The sequence below is a fragment of the Cygnus olor genome, chromosome 4 (genome assembly GCF_009769625.2).
Source record: "Cygnus olor isolate bCygOlo1 chromosome 4, bCygOlo1.pri.v2, whole genome shotgun sequence".
In the NCBI taxonomy this organism is placed as follows: Eukaryota; Metazoa; Chordata; class Aves; order Anseriformes; family Anatidae; genus Cygnus; species Cygnus olor.
In genome coordinates, this window is record NC_049172.1 from 9,170,654 (window position 1) to 9,188,008 (window position 17,355).

Consider the following 17,355-nt stretch of genomic DNA (forward strand, 5'->3'; position numbering starts at 1 on the left):
TTCTCAATGCAGTAGTCTGATCTCTACAGAAGGCTTAATCCTTTTTTTTATTTTTTTATATTTTTTTTTTTTTGGGGGGGGGCATAATTCAGCAAATAAGTATTCCCATTTGTTGGTCTCTACAGACACTTGTGTTCATTCAACTTGCCAATAGGTTGTGCAATATATTATGCGAATAATAGAACTGCAGACATACAGCAGTGATTATCAACATGTGGTATCTTCAAGCTGAGTTTCAATAGTTGACAGTATGCTGCTCAGCCATAACACATCAGAATTTTGGCTGCTGAATACCTCAGCGTGCCAAACACACGATGGAAGGATGTGCTACAGTTCCAAATACATTCCCTGAGAATGTATTTGAAGACTAGCTAGCACTACTCAGGACAGCAACATGTGATTTATTTTTAACTGTGTCCTTCAGTCCCACTGATTTCAATGATCTAAGCTACATTTTCCAGGAAGAGAAATCAGCACATTATCACAATGCTTCTACTGTACTATCTTGGCCCAGGACATTAAATTTTCGTGCATTAGGTAGTTGTTGCTAGAGATAATTTCCAGGGAACTGTGGTGATCAGCTTATTTCCAAATGCTTTTTGCTATTCTAGTAGACAACAGCAGTTGACACGGTCAGTATTTTAATACTGATATTCCAGGATTCAGCTAAAACAGGCTTAGTCAACAATAATCAGTTTAGACAGATCAAAGTCTTACTCAGCTTCCTCCTCTTTTGCTTTCAACTTGCCACTCATCACCTTTTCAGCAATGCACTTGCAACTGCATGGACCCACATGACATGCATTCGTAATGAAAATTGCTCGTTGTTCCAAAGGACATCACAGGCTTGTTTCCATTCCCAGTGGCAAGAACAACTTGTCAGGCCTCCTACAGTTTGCCTTTTTTATCCAAGGCCAGGGAGACAAACCATACTTTCTGTACCAAGATAAGGTGGTTTTAGATCCTATGTTTACATCCTGCTTTTGATCCCTCAAGGTTGCAAAGGTTAAGTTATCCTGCCCTTGCCACCACAATTTTTTTTTAGTCTTATTTCCAAATTCATCTTCTCATGAAATACCTGAACAAGCTTTTTCTTTTAGATCACATGGAAGCTAATACTTTGGACAGCAACTTTTCCATGTATAGTGTGGGTTCCCTGCAATATACCTCCAGAGACTCTCACTCCCAACCTGCCCCAAGCTTTAGTTCTTCCAGGTCTAGTAATAAGTTCTACCAACAACCCCCTCCATCTTCCTCTTTCCTTCCATTGCTTCAAAAAAACAACAACAACAAAAAAAAAACATCCTGAGTCCGACATTCTCCTGGAGTTAGGGTGGTCCTTCCCAAATCCTGCACCTCACCTGTCAGTGGTGGATACCACCCTGTCACCTACAAGCTTCTTTCTTGCACTCCCTTCACTGACTCCTGTCCTGTCCCCCCGTCCCCCTTCCTCACTAGCTCAAATTAAACATTCGTCTCTTCATACAAGCGAAGAGGATGAGAGAAATTTTGTGGATGGGTAAGAAGGGAAAACTCCAGATTCAAGTCTTCCCAGGGCATCTGCTGCCTTCCAGGGTACCTCCTGCACCTACCATTTTAAAATGTCTGTACTAGTCATTGTTATGTACACACATACCAAGGTATGTGTATATATATGCACATAGAGGTGGACATGTGTAGATATTCATATATATATGCACACACATGTAGACGTAGGCACACACATGTATATGTAGTAGAACATGAACGCACACCCTTGCATTTAAATGACTGTGCAGAGTACAAAGCACCCCAGCCTTTGCTGGCACTTTTTACCTCCTTCATAGCATATTTTTTCCAGTGAATTCTTGGGACTTAATTCATTCTCTAACTCAGTAAACACAGTATTTAACAGTCTGAACTACACGACATATTTCACCAGCACAATTTTTCAAGTGCACTTGAGTTCACCTTGTGGGTATTATAGAGAATAAGTAACCTTTTCCACTCCATTCAGTAATCTGCACTCCTTCCCCATCCTCTTCTCCTGTGCTAATTGACTTTCAGACACAAATGAATCAGCTACAATGTGAGAAAGGTGTATTTTAACCAAATATATTCCTCAGCATATATTTTATATTATTCACATTTCCAAGCTGAAACTTGCTTAGCAGTGAACTACTTATGATATGGAACAGCAAAGTAACAAGGTGTTCTCTTGCATAATTTTCCACACAAATCAGCCTTGCTCCATTGATATTTGCCCTACGTTACAACATGCAGCTAAGTCATACATTAATAAACTGAAAGTTATGAGAACAGCTACTGAAGTATGGTCCCTAGCCACAGGATGCTGCATGCTTCACCAATTCAGCAACTCCACTGCCATCTATATACAGTACTAGAAACAGAAACGGCACTTCTTACATTTCAGTTCACCTTAAATGGAAGAGTTGCTGTAAATCTTTTGAACAGCAGGTACTGTCCATTTCAGAGGTCTGGCTTTATATTTTGATAGTTAGATTACAATCAATAAATGGAAAAATCCAAAATAAACAAGTCAAGAAAATGTCTAACTTCCTGGAAAGTCAGGCTCCCCCAGTAAAACAAACAATTGAGCAGTGTCAAAGATCTGTTCATGTTTAAGGAAAACAACCACCCTATTTTCCTTGCTTCGTTTGTGACATAATGCTTATTCCTGCATTTTGTTTCCAAAAACATCACAAAGAAGGTCAAGCTCCTTTGAGGCAAATATTATTATTGGGGATAGCCTTTGCTTTCTGACACAGCCCCATTCAGTGGGAAGAATAAGCAGAACAAGCACGTGCTCTGCTGTAAAACAGACCAGTCTGAAGATTGTTGCTGCCCCAAGGAGTTCTTGATTTCAGAAAGGGGTCAGGGAAGAAAGAATTAAAACACACATGGGAGGATTGCCGGGTTTGGACTTAAAATATGTTACAATGGAAAAAAAACACTGTCATATATTGGGGTAGGGAAAGACAGAAGATGAAGGGACCCGAGATACCATGCCAGTCTATGACATTGACGTGGACTACTCACAGAAGAAAGCACAATCTCATTTGCAGCCTGCTTATATCTCCAGTTTTCAAAGCACATGTCCTATACTCATACAAATCAGAGTTAAAAACTTTCAGTGTATAATGTAGAAGTATATAATGCTGAAAATAAAGCTAAATTAAGACAACACTTAAGGGCAGTCTTTTTGTAGCAGACTAGGATAGAAGGTAGGGGACAGTTAATGTATTTTTCTTCATGAAGCCTGCAGCCATTGTGTGAGTATTTAACCTGACAGAGTAGTTACAGTGTGGGGAAGTGAGAGAGCTCAAACTACAATGTGTGCTTTTTTTTTCTTTTTTTTTTTTTTTTTTTTTTTTTTTTCCCAGCGACAGCATTAAGTGATTCTACCCTGCATAGCTTAAGTTCCTCCCACAGCTCTACACAACCACTGATTCATCACAGACAGGAACCAAATCTGTCACTGATTACATTTGGGAATTTCTGTCATTAAGTATAATTTTTAAGCCCTACTGTGTACTGATAAACTTTGAGCATGAACTCCCAGCTCCTCCACTCCCACGGAGTAACCAAGCCCAAGCAAAGTGCTGCTGACATCTTGCACAGACTGCTCTGTGTACCCACTGGGAACCACGCATCCCAAAGACTTTAGACATACTTAATTTTTCCAAACAGAGAAAGAAGTGAAGTGGGTTGGATCTTGACTATTACATATATCACTGGGCAATGTTTAATGGATGCTCAAGAAGCATGGAGTAATCTCCGAGGAGGAATAACTTTGGTTCAATGCTCAAAAAATGCAAAAGCATGCTGTTTCACTACAGGTTTGGGCTTTACACAGCAAAAGTCTTACAATGAAAAGAAAGGTACTTGACTAACAAATGAACACGTTAGATAAAGCACCACTAAATATTTAAAGGTATCGATTTAAATGAGTTCTCCAGTGTGGGGAGGAAGAAAAAAAAGCAGACTCAATTACATCCTAATCCAGTAAATCCTCATTTCCTTCAACATGGCTTTGCCAGAATGAGATTAAGCTCAGGGCATATTAATTTATCTGTAAATTATTATTAATACATTTTCATGTATGTTAGCATGGCAATTTTTCCCCCTGCATCTTTAGCGATCTAACACTGGAACAGATTCCTTTACTGAGAGCCCATGAGTCCTCCCGACAGATGTACCATTTCAACAGGAGTATTTCTCTCTCCTTTCATGATTGATTCAGAATTCACCCAACAGCAATTTAGACTTTGAGATTATACATGCTGAGTAAACAAAAAGCCGAGACAAAATGCGAACATTCAAAATGAGGGGCAACAGCTTCACAAGCTGCAAGGGACTAGAAGGACACTTGCACCAAGGTACATTAGGAGGATTTTACTGAACCTAAGGGATTTTTTTTTCATTTTATTTTTTTTTGCATTTAGGATGGAATAAGTGATCAAACCTAAAGCCCAGGATCAGAACCTAGTCAAAGAACTCGAAAGAACATTTTTATGCCCTTTTATGCCTTTTTATGCCCTTTTTTTTTATATGACCTTAAGGGTACAAATAGGATTACAGCTCTCTTATACCCTGAAGTTGCAGGCTATAGTACAGTAAGCATCTGTAAACTGATAGAACTGCATTCATACATAGTGGCATGATTATGCTGCTTTACTGCTAAAAATGGTATAACACTCTCTAAGAGTATCTCCAAATTTAAAGCTACATAGGCACAAAACCAAAAGTCTGACCTCATCAAAATGCATTACTGCTTGCAATTAGAGTTTGCAGCCTCTGTCAGATAAAAAATGGTACACGAATAGAAATTGTATCAGACTTGTGCAACCTACCCACATCGCACTGCATGAAGGACACACAGATGGCTGATCTGCTGCACATATGGTCATTGTTAAACCAAACCAACCCAAGTCTTTGCAGTTGTCACAATGAAACCTACCTACATATACTTTCAAAATTTGCCAAAAGGAGATAAGGAAAGCCAATAGTTTCATGCTAATTTCAAAATTTGCAGTTAAGAAGTCAATACTAATTTTCACGCTACACTTTCAAATATTTTACAGGTTTTAATTTAACTCACATTCTGTATGTAAATAGTTATAACAAGTCAGACATTTCAGCGCAACAGGAAGAAAGGGCCATTGGGGAAAACATCTCAGAGAAGACTTTCAGATTTGTATCCCCTTCTGTCTTCTATTTATGGTAAGTAGAAGTGGGATAGGCATTTGCTGCTTACTTTTGAAGGCATATCTCAATTAAAATAGGTCTTAAGATCCTTAGCAAATCATGTCAAACCTCTGTGCTTTCATACAGCAATACAGAGCCGTAAACACGGCACCAGGCAAGTCTGTACATTTTTCTGAAGTAACAGCATGGGCGGAACTTTTTTTTTTAAAAAAAAAAAAAAAAAAAAAAAAAAAAAAAAAGACCTCTTACTGAATGTGTAAGTATGATGGAGAGCACTTGGGCAGGCCATTTCAATGGCATATGGAAAATGTCACAAGTTTCAACAGTAGAACAAATTGCTGTCCACTTTGTCATGTTGATCTACATGTACTTGCTTATCTTCAGAGCCTTTACTGATACCTGTGCTAGAATTACACATTCCATTCCCAATACAGGTTATGTTATCACATACTGAACTTACTACAAAGCTCAGAACTTGAAAAAAACACAGAATAAACAAACCCTCCATTGACAAACTTTCTATGAGCTCATAATAATGAACAGTGTCTTATCTTTATCAACAGATGCTGTCTTACCCTTATCAAGAAAAGCTGAAACGTCCCTTTCTCCTATTCAGTTTCCAAGAACAAAAGAAATCAACTCCACCCTGTGGGCAAAGAACATTTTTTAAATGATTAGCAATATTCTGAAAGAAAGTTTAATTCATTACAAAACAATATAGACCCTCCAATTCTGTCATGAAAGTCAGATAAAAATATTGTACCTGGAATAAAGACCAATGATGGCATATAATTTTGTATTTACTACATGATTTCAACAAGTTACATGGTAAATGCTCTTATGAACAGCAGTGCACTGGTAATGAAATATTCAGCAACACTATTTCATGAGGAAAACTATACTTTTATGAATTATATCAGCTTCCAAAATAAACTGGCGTCACTGCAACCCCCACGCAATCTTTGACCACACAGGTTTCCATCGCATCTTAACAGAGGCCATGGAAGAAGGAAATGTGATACACATTATTAAAAATACTAGATGCCCTAATAATTCACATCCTTGATACACTAAGGACCATCCCTCCTGTCTGTTGTAATACATATACAAACCCAAACACTTCAATGGGAGGAGGCTGGAACATGGATGTCAACAGATGTTATATAATTTAATGTGAGCTTAACAGTGAAAACTATTTTAAGGTTAGAAGCAAAAGAAAGAAAATGGAGCAGCAGCTACAGAAGGATGTTGAAGGTGGTAAGTATACACCTCATTCTTGTATTGTAAGGGAAAACAATTTCATGGACTGAACAAAGGCACAAGAGCACAGAGGCGAGGAGAAACAGGAGGACAAGAGCTTTTGCTTCTTTCACAAACCTCTTTAATTAACCACTCCATTATCACACTAGAATGCAAAGCAGAAATTATTCATTTAGACAGCTTCTATAAAACCTTTACAATGTCACTGCTTATCTTATCTAAAGTAGTTTTACACATATCAGCACCAATTCAAGAGTTGCAGAATGGCTCAATTTCATTCCTATCCCGAACAGTGGCCTAATATTTATCATTTCCTTCACAATACTGGAACAGCTAGAAATTTTGCAAGGCCATAAACAGAACTGATTTGTCGATAATGGTCTGATTCAAGTAGCAGGCCTTGTTCCTATAGCAGATTTGTTATCCTCCAGTTGTTATAAACCGATGTTTGAGAGGAAAAATTAATGTTGTTCGTTATTAAGGAAAATACCTAAGTAGTATTTTCTCAGTGTTTTTCCACCAATCATATGTTTATTTTTTTAAAATCTGCAACTAGCTTATAATGATGTTCTTAATTCACAGTGTATGTTACTTTTCTCCTTTTTCTGGAATAACTTAAAAGAAAAGCACCACAACTTTTGTTCATAGTAGTTCTATGAGCATTCATATATACAAAATAAACTGCTGCAATAAGTTGTGATACTTTTTCTTCCAATTGACACAGACCGCCTGCTAATGGTTAGTAAGTCTTCCCCCAAATACTTGTAATCTTGGCATTTTATGAGTCTTCGTGCATCTGTAACTATAGAACTGTTTGGGTTGGAAGGGACCTTAAAGACCATCCAGTTCCAACCCCCCCTGCCATGGGCAGGGATGCCTCCCACCAGACCTGGTTGCCCAAAGCCCCATCCATCCTGGCCTTGAACACCTCCAGGTGTTCAGGCATCCACAGCTTCTCTGAGCAGCCTTTGCCGGTACCTCAGCGCCCTCTGAGTGAAGAACTTCCTTCCCAATCTATATCACCCCTCTTCTAGTTAAAAAGATTTCCCCTTGTCTTATCACTATGTGTCCATGTAAAAAGTCACTCTCCATCTTTTCTATATGCCCTCTTTTAAATACTGGAAGGCCACAATGAGATCTCCCCAGAGCCTTCTCTTTTTCAGGCTGAACATCCCCAGCTCTTTTTTCTTCACAGGAAAGGTGCTCCAGCCCTCTGATCATCTTTGTGCCCCTCCTCTGGACCCACTCTAACAGGTCCACATCTAATATATTTCAATAATATATGTAATAAATAGTAATATATAATTCAACTTACAATCTAAATCAAAAGATTTAGTGACTTCTTTCCCTAGAATCATTAGAGATTCTGAAAACTTCCTTTTTCAATGCTAAACAACTTCAAAAGGGCCAAGATATTGGAGATCCTACCATCTTACTTATATCAAGTTGTGTACTTAAGGTCATATCCTTTCCAAAACATTAAGTTCAGTGTCTGAACACTTTTTCTGGTGTTTATACAAAGCTAGAGGTCAAAAAGGTGTGCTTTTCTCTTAAACTCTGCAAGCACAGAAACTTAAACTTAGTATTGGGCCTTATACAGTCATGGATTTCATGAATCAGCTGATACTATGGAAGCAAAAAGCTGGGAAACACTACAGTAATCATAAAAGTGTCCTGTTTCATAAGACAAGGAAGCTTTTTGCCACAATTGGTATTTTTTTTTTCACTTTTTGAATGTAGGTGAAAAACATTTTCATAGGTCTCTCGTGTTCATTCAGGGAAGCTGCCCTTTTCCCTCTCATGCCATTTATCAGCCTCACAAGCAAAAGCTGAGAAAGGCACAGATTGGAATAATTACACAGATAGTTTGGGCCTAATTAAACAAATTACTCAAAATCAGTAGTATTTAAAATCTATTGAGAAAATGAATAGATGGCATCAAAAAGTTTCTAAAGGAGACAGATTACAGAAAAGTGCTACAACATGAGGAGTTACAGGATTTCACTTGATGCATCCTCTGTGATGCAAAAAGACTGATCTCAATGAAAAACCCAGTGAGAAATTCTTTTATATACAGTGTTTACCTATGCTACAACTGTGCAATTTGACTGCAGAAGCCTAGATCATTCTACTGGACATTGGGTTGCATTGGTGGGTTTACTTTATAATTTACACAGAACTGTGATAGAATAAAATCAATTTAATGTATTTCCAATCATCTGTACCTACAAATTTTATTAGGGAAGAAAAGTAATTGCAATATAGACAAGAAGCTGAGTGTGCACATCATGCTAATTACAAAGACAAAAGGATCTCATCTGAAACAGATTCAACCCCTCCCCTCCCATGAGACTCACGTGAAGAACTAAATGGTCTGAAAATAAGGCAGAATCACAACAAAATAGCAGTTCTGCTAAGAGATGTGACATTTTAAGTTTACAATTTTAAAGTGTCATATCAGTGAAAAAAGGAGAAGGCTCTAAAAAGAGGGAAAAAAAACAAACAGAAGATTCAGCATAACAGGTGAACCTTCAGCTGAGGAGAAACTAAGCAAAAAGAAAGAAGTGATTTCACCAAGAGAATGGCCATCATTGACAAACCATGAACTCTTCTATCCCACACACAATCAAACACAAGTGGAAACTACAGCACACGGGCTATAGGATGACGACAATTCACATATACACCTAAAGTTTTCCGCATAAGTTTCCTAGGTTCCCTAAGGCTCACAGTGTTTGTTATCAGCAAAACACAAGTCTCTGTCTTACAGCGTTCTTATATTGTTACAGAAATAAAACCACTGCTGCTCTGCCATACACTGAAGGCTCATCTATTTCAATCCATTTCAGTAACTCAGCCTTATTCAGTTTTTCTGCTTATTCGGTTATAGTGCAGCAAATTAGTGCTGTCTGAGACTCAGACAGCAAGCACTAAAAATCACAAGTGACCTCCAATGCAACAAAGTCCTTGTCTGCTTCAGTTTGTCCCTCCACACTTACTTGTGCTTTCCCACACCCACAGATATGCTTTTCATGCACAAGCTCCATGCCACTCAGGCATTCACACACTGAGCCATCTCCACTCACTGTTAGAAGGAAAAGTACTTATCTAAACAGTCAGCGTGAAACTTGAGCCATCTGTTTCCAACTGAAGTCCAAAATATATATATATATTCAGACTGTCTTTTGGACTAATATATTCAAATATTTTATTGGTATAAGAAGACTAAACGCTGCCCTTCCAGTCTCAAAAGTCTCTCCAAAGGAAAAAAAAAAAAAAAAAAAATGGCAGGATTACATTCCCAGCATTACAGACAACATGGGAAATTAGGTTTCAGAATTTGCTGCAACTGTCCCCATAGCATGCAGAAGTACTGCAAACCACAGGAAGACTTCCTGTACTTCCCCTGCAGCCTGTAGATCCATTCCAGCAAACAAATGCTGCTGACGAACAGCAGGACTGAAGTGCCAAACCTTTGCAGCCCAGCTGTCACTCATCCTGGAGCTACCCTCCTACATTGCACACCATGCTTGGGGACACCTCTCTATCAGGAAAGGTCCCAACATTGGAGCTACCACTGTTCCACTTGTTTGCACAGAGAGCTTGAGAATCCAATACTCAACCAGGGTAAGAGCAGGAAAAGGGTCTTGATCAGTGGCTTTCACTTATCCATCATCTCCCACAGGCTTTCACTCAAGTCTGTAAAGCAAAGAAGCTCAAGGAGTAAAGTTTACTTCATCATGCAAGCAAATAGGTCAGATTTATCCCAGGATTAACAGGATACAACACAGCCATAAACCAATGAAAAGACAAAGGCTGCCATTGCTTGGCACTGTAATTATTTTATTAATTTATTTTTCTTAGATTTTAGGGAGTATTTTGCTTTGCTTTAAAAGCAAATTATAAATTCTATAAGTTCTCAATTGCCTAAGTCTTTGATTTCTGAAAGTCTGATAAACAGCTTCAATACATACTTAATAATCCACTCCACTTGAAAGGATTTCAATGCCTATCAGCCAAAATGCAGTAACACTGTACTTGTTCCGACTTACTTCACAGAAAAGAAACCAAGAAACTAAACAAATGTTACTGCTTAAAACAGAGTCAACCTAGAAAATATTTTCTATCAAGTTCAAGAACAAACAAAATGAGACAGTACAAACAGCCCCCAAGTTTATATGGCTCTATTAAGACTAATCAGCGTTGTCAATATTGGAATACTATATTACAGCCAGTCGTGAAATTAATACTTGAGACATTCTAGTGTTGTTTTTTGCTCAGAAGTAGAGTAGAAAAGGTACTACAAAAATCATGTGCGTTGACATTATGAGTCATCTGTTTATACTTCTTAAAGCAACTACCAAGGTATGTTTGAGGCAGGTATGTTTAAGGGAAGAGTGAGAAAATACATTTCAGAGGAGTAAGGTTAAGAATTTAACTGTGGCATCCAAATACACTTAACAACTGGAAATTCATTTCCAGGCTCAGGCACAAGCTGAGTCCAAAAGACCTATTTTGTTCTCTACACAAAGACTGGCTGGCACTATTACTAGAAATGCTGAGCCGTTGTAACTACATTTTCCACATGAAGTTTACACAAACTTTTATTACAGAAATTGGAAGGAGCACTAGGTATGGACTGGAAAGGAGAGTATTGTGTGCTCCATGAAAATGACTTCAATACCAACACTGAGGCACATTACAGAAGACAGAACATGAAACCACATGACTAAAGCACGTATGTGTATTTGAAGCACAAAAGGGCATTTGATATATTTGCTGTCAACTGAAAAACATCCCAAGAGTGAACTAACAAAGGTGAAGTTGCACAGAAGTATACGAGATCAGATGTGATGAAGGACTTTCCAAGTAGGAGCACATAACCAGCAGCCAGCTTCACTTTTCTGCAGCGGGTACTCATGTGAGGCCTAAAAGCCACTGCAATCTCTCAAGGCACACACCTGGCTCCACCAGATACCCAGGGCCACGTGGTTCCCCACCTCCCACAGATTAGGAACAGGACCCCCACGAACACCAATTCAAGAAGGAACCATAAGCCTTCTCTTTCCAACACACGCTCTACGTTGTAGCTTGACATCATCCTGAAAGGCATAGAGGGTCTCCTGGAAGGCCTACCTTCCCAGCTGAATATGTAACATCTTGTTGACACAGTAGACCACAACCATAGAATGCCCACTAACATAATATTTATCCAATAAAGCATCTAAAATCATTTCTGGGTGTGCTTCTGTAAATTCCAAACCTTTTCCTTTGAAATAACAGGATTATGTCAACAGTGAATATGTTAATATATCTACCCATGCCTATGATATGTCAAGCACGAAAGAAAGCTATAATGACAAAAGCTAACAAAAATGTTACAAGAATTCAAATTTTGTTCTAGTTTGGTTTTGTGTAGATTTTTGTTTGGTTGTTGTTTTAATAAATGCTAAAAATTAAAGTAGATAGAGAGAAAAACCCACAGGAGATGGAATTACAAGTCCTTTCAGGCTGATGTAGTGAAAAGCAAGGAAGTTAAGGCATTCATTATAAAAATCAGTAATTTTTAAAACCTGCCTTGTTGTAAAATGCTATTACCATTTTTAAAAAGGGACAAGATCTTTTTTTCTCCTGTTTATAGGCTCCATACAGGAAAGTGTTCTGCACTTTGTATTAAAAAACAAAACCAAATTCACCATATACTGTAAATAAAGAGGGCTGAACTGGGGGAGGAAGCAGGGGACACAGAACTTCTCTCTTACGTGACATTACCAAGTTGCCAAATTAAGCTACAAGAAAAATGACTGACATCTCCATCATATATGAGTAGGCTTCATTACTTCAAAAGAAGAGGAGAAAAAGGATAACTTTCCATCATGCATAGTGCTTGCTCCGAGAAATCGGACTATAACAAGGGAAAGATAAAAAACATTCGAGTACTGAGCAATTTGTCAATCAAATGGAAAAAATACACCTTACCATAGCAGAAAGATAGTTACTAATTCACTGCAGTAGAAAGTAATTTGTGAATTGAATCTCAGGACATTTTCTTTCACCTGTGTTTACATCAGAGTCAAATGTTTTTGAACTATATTGGTCGCATACTAAGTATGGTTTTGTCTGTCACACATACACACAAAATATATAGTGTGAATAAACTGCATAAAGATTGGGAATGATTAGAAGCATTATACCATGGAAATACTACATAGGCACGAAGAGCGCATAACATTACCCTTGAATAATTAAGGGTCAATAGGTCAGTAATCACACATAGACCTTTCCTCAAAGCAAGGTTACCAAAGTGACCTACCCCAAACCTCCTGCCTCCTGATGTATTTTTTGCCCATCTCTGGTCCAGGCTTTCCACGTAGTTGGAATTCCACAGATGGTCCCCATCGCCCCCAAAGAAATGTTCTTTCCAGATGAATTCCCCAGAACAGGGCTTTATTTCTTAGAAAGCAGAGGGATATTTTCCAGAAATTCATGATTCCCAGTAGTGCAACAACTTGCTAATACTTAGTCATTCTGTAATCTTAAAAAATCTGGTAGAAGTTTAAACACATTTTCAAAGGGCACTGATGTTCCCATAAATACTGGAAGCTCTCTGCCCAGCATCTGATAACTGTGTGTTACAGGATTTGGCCATTCCCTCTCATCATTTCAATTCAAATAGCATATTCTTAATAAAGCCTATGCTAATACAACACGTTTGAAGTTCTAGTCAACTATTTTAAACAAGGTATTCTAATGCCCTTTAACACACAAAACATTCAATATCCCAGCACTACAGTCTCTCCTTTTTCTTAGCATTTTATTACTTTTGTTGACGTTAATGATTTGCTAAGCTTATTTCCCTTCAACTAGTCTCTGTGTTTCTCAGAGTTCTTTCAAAATTGCTTAAGTAACAAAAGACATTACAACACAAAGATAAAAGGAAAGATAGCTTAGTATATGATTTTCCCAACTGAAGTGTCACACCTCAGCACACACAGCTGTGCCCATCAACTCTCTTCATGTCATCGCAGTACTGGAATTATACATGCACACCCCCTTTGGCAAAATACTGCTCATTTATCACAGACCCTTTTCATTCATATTCCATGTTTAGTAATCCTTTTCCCGGATTTCTACTTAGATCTCTGGAGTATGTACGTATGTAAATGACACAGTATTGTCATTCCTGCATTGTATCTGCATTCTACACAAAGGCCAAAAGGCAGACCTCTATCTTAAAATAAATTTAACATAATTAATAACAGTTTAATAAGTTGTATCCTCTCTGTACACAGACATATCTCTTCCAAATGCTAAGTGGACATTAATTGAGCATGTTTATCAGGAAAAAGATGAGAACGCCTGTAACTCAGATGATACAGAAACGTATACAAGGAAAATCTTTAATTTCCTATATTAATATAGTACTTTAAGGGGAAGTCAAAGAGAGGTAAACATGAATTAAATGAGAATAAAGGAAATCTTGATTTAATAATTGATTTTTAATCTCTTTTGCATTTATACTTCATTGACCTTAAAAAAAATCTCATTTTCACCGGCCTGCTGTAACCACTGAAACAAACATTAACTCTAAACCAAATTAAAACAGGATCTTAAAGTACTGAAAGAGTTCACTAAAGGTACCTTACGCGAGTGGCAAAGTAAGTTTACCTAAATGTTCTTTCATTTGAAACCAAGTTGCTGAATAAATAAATTTCTACAAAAAGGGTTTATTATAATCCTTGGTTGGATTTTTAAAGGTTTCTAAAACAAAGGTATGTGCATGGGAGCTTTTTTTTTTTTTTTTTTTAACGTGCCTGTGGGCATGTCTGTACATCCACTGTGTCTTAAGAGACCCCTGCCTAGCAAAGAGCTGCAGAACGTGGCACTGCCCAGCTCTAGTACTGCTCACTCCAGCTCCCCCAGGATGCAGTCATCATATGCCCATTGTCCCACGGGACACAATCGCTAGTCCCAGAGGCTCCCCAGGATAATCAGGTCCTTATCAAACCTAATTTTAAAAGGCAGCTCAGTTGAATGCTTTGCTTAAAGATACAATTATTGCCAAATCTTAGATCTTTAAATAAGGTTAAATACTCTACTTTGCTATACTGTTCCTCATACTACAGGCTTTATTTTTAATTTTTCAATCAATTTTTGGCAATCCAGACAGACCAGTGATTCTGGTTAGTTTCCACCACCTCCACTGTAGCTGACTCAAGCTTGATTTCAAATGTCTGCAGAATATATTTGGTGTCTGAACTACTAATCCAGAGATGTATTTTTCAACTTGTTTCCTTAGAAGGTGATGGAATCAATTCTATTACTGTTATTTTCAGAAAAACTGAAGGAAGTTCAAAGCCCAGTGTTTTGTTTTAAATAGAGCCAGCCTTTGAAATTCAACTATCTGCCAGTCGTCTCTCTAAAATGCCTTTTTAAGCAGTCCACGTAACATAGCAAGTAATAAACATACGACAAAACTTCAGCAAGTATGAAAAGACAGGAAAAAAACACATGCCATTTCTGTTTCTACCTACACATACAATATAAATTAAGCATAAGGTAACAGTAGCTTAACTAATTCTATTAATCTCTATGAATAAGCATTTCATTTGGCCATTTTCACATCCTGTAATTATTCCAGAGGAAACACAGGTTAAAGGTTCAACTAGCACTTAAAATGTCTCCTAAACCATAATTATATCTACAAGACTAAGCCCGTGGGTAAAATTTGGAAACCTATGACACAAAGCATTTATTTTTCTCAAATACTCTGTGGAGTCCAATTATTCCAAAGATTTTTATTTTTTTATTATTTTTTTTTTTACTATTCATACTCCGTTGTATGCAAAGCATGCCTCAAACTGAAAAGCTATCTGAAACCTTCGCAATTTGGGCCATGAAGCATTATTATTCAGCTATAATAAATGATTAAAACAGAATCATGAGCTCCTTCCTCATGTTCATTCAAAGAAAGCATCATAAAAGCAGAGTTACAGCTGTAGCTATTGCTCCATCATTTTCAAAGATGGAAGGAGAGCCCACAAAGTATACATGTTATGATGTACCTGTTTAGACGAATTATGCTATTAGGAAAAAAAATGCAACTATAAAATGGAAATTACCTGACATACAATGGAAGAGGCTGAGAAGTGAGCATTCAGGACAGGCCTGAATTCAAGTTAAGTAGATAATATACTACGATGACAGTATCTTGCTGTTCTTATCTATAGAGTACTCTATTCTCCTTCTTTCCATTAAATATGCACAAGTGACATATGCAGCATGCATTAAATAAAACATTAATTTCCCACCAACGTTTGACAAGTCACCTAAATAAAAGGCTGTTTGTTTGACATTATTAACAACGCACTGACTTTGTTTGACCATGGCCACTAGTTTTTTTTTTTTTTTCTTTTTTTTCTTTTTTTTTTTTTTGATGTGAAAGCATCAATGGGAGTTTTTCTTAGTGAAATTTGCAGGCATCAATTCAAAGTCTGGGTAGTGTAAAAACAACTGCTTCACTACCGATTGCAAATGGTGCAATTGATGGAGTCTGGCAAGCAAGTTCCTAGGTTTTGGTTAAAAAATACACAGCGACAAAAACTCATGAAATGGATGTTAATGTTAATTCTATAATATATATGTGTATATATATATATCTCAAACTCAAAATAGTACATACTAGAAATAAGACTGTTCTTGAAGCACAAATTCAGCCCTCTGATATGTATTCATTGTAATGGCTTTGCTCAACGTTACAGGGCAAGCCATCTATGCAGCCAAATTAAAAAGAAAAAACACACCAATCCTCCTGTGACCAGTTCAACATATTAACCTAAAAATGTTCTTCTCTTTTAAACCTTTATCTTATGCACTGCTTATCCTGTTTTATAAAATATAAAAGTATAAGAAATTACTGTACCACATGTGGAAAGGGCAGTTTCATAACAAAGAACTTAATGCTGAGCCACTACAGAGCCAAGCTTAAGCTTAAATCCAAACCAAAATGACTATATAGGTATTGACTAAGAATTTTGGTTTACAAAAAGTTTTCCATTATTTATTTTTGAAACATTCCAGTTTTACTAAAAAAAGCCCCCAAACCACCCTAACTGCGTTCAACATATTTTTAGACTTCTCCCGATGTTTTCCTTTCCTTGGCAATTTTTCTTCAGAGTTACATTAACGTCTCACTCACCAACACAGACGGCTAATGGATCTCAATAGGTATCTGCCAAAGGCGGCAAGCACTAAATATACGGAATAGCACAAGGCTCAAGATGTTTTATGTTTCAGACACTATGCGTAACCATTTTGATCTTTCCACACCCAGAGCTACAATCAGATCAGAGAGGATCTTAAAAGGATTCCCTAAGTATCTTCTACAAGATAAAACGTAAAACTGTATCTGTTCAGGAAGATGCCTTTTTGCTGCTCAAAATAGTTTCCCGATTATTTCTCACTTAGTTCAGTTTATATTGATGACATCTAGGGGATGGAGAGGGAATGAAAACAGCAAATTGTTCTTTCCAATTCCAGTGTGAAGAAATGTTCCTCAGTTTATAAAGCAGCAGAGAAGTTCAAGGTCTCTCTGACCTTTCTGTAGTATGGGACAATCTTTACACAAGGACTAACTGTTCTCACACGGTTCCTCCACTGCACAAGGTACTAATCTTTTTGTTAACACTTGGCATTCAGGTTGTCTTCTTCTACTACTGTTTTTGTGTTTTTGTTTTGTTTTCCTCCTGAGGAAACTACTCACCACTTACATCCCAGCACAGTGATACAATGTATGATCCTGTCCCAGACATAGGTCCATCTTTTCAGTTCCTTCTTCCTCCCTCTTCAGTATGTTAGTGTCCCACAGACTAGAGATGGGCTTCAACT

At 37.5% G+C, this 17,355-nt stretch overlaps 1 protein-coding gene across 3 annotated transcripts in view; it reads right to left on the reverse strand.

The window, feature by feature from the left end:
* The window catches only part of BMPR1B (bone morphogenetic protein receptor type 1B), a 257,437-nt gene that overhangs the window by 201,271 nt on the left and 38,811 nt on the right, over positions 1-17,355 (reverse strand). For 2 of the 3 annotated variants that reach the window (XM_040555617.1, XM_040555612.1), the window contains exon 2: positions 5,784-5,854. The gene's annotated coding sequence lies outside the window, so the exon portion shown is untranslated. Of the gene's footprint in view, positions 1-5,783; positions 7,230-17,355 lie in introns of those variants that run through there. The other variant, XM_040555614.1, reaches the window with a different exon arrangement.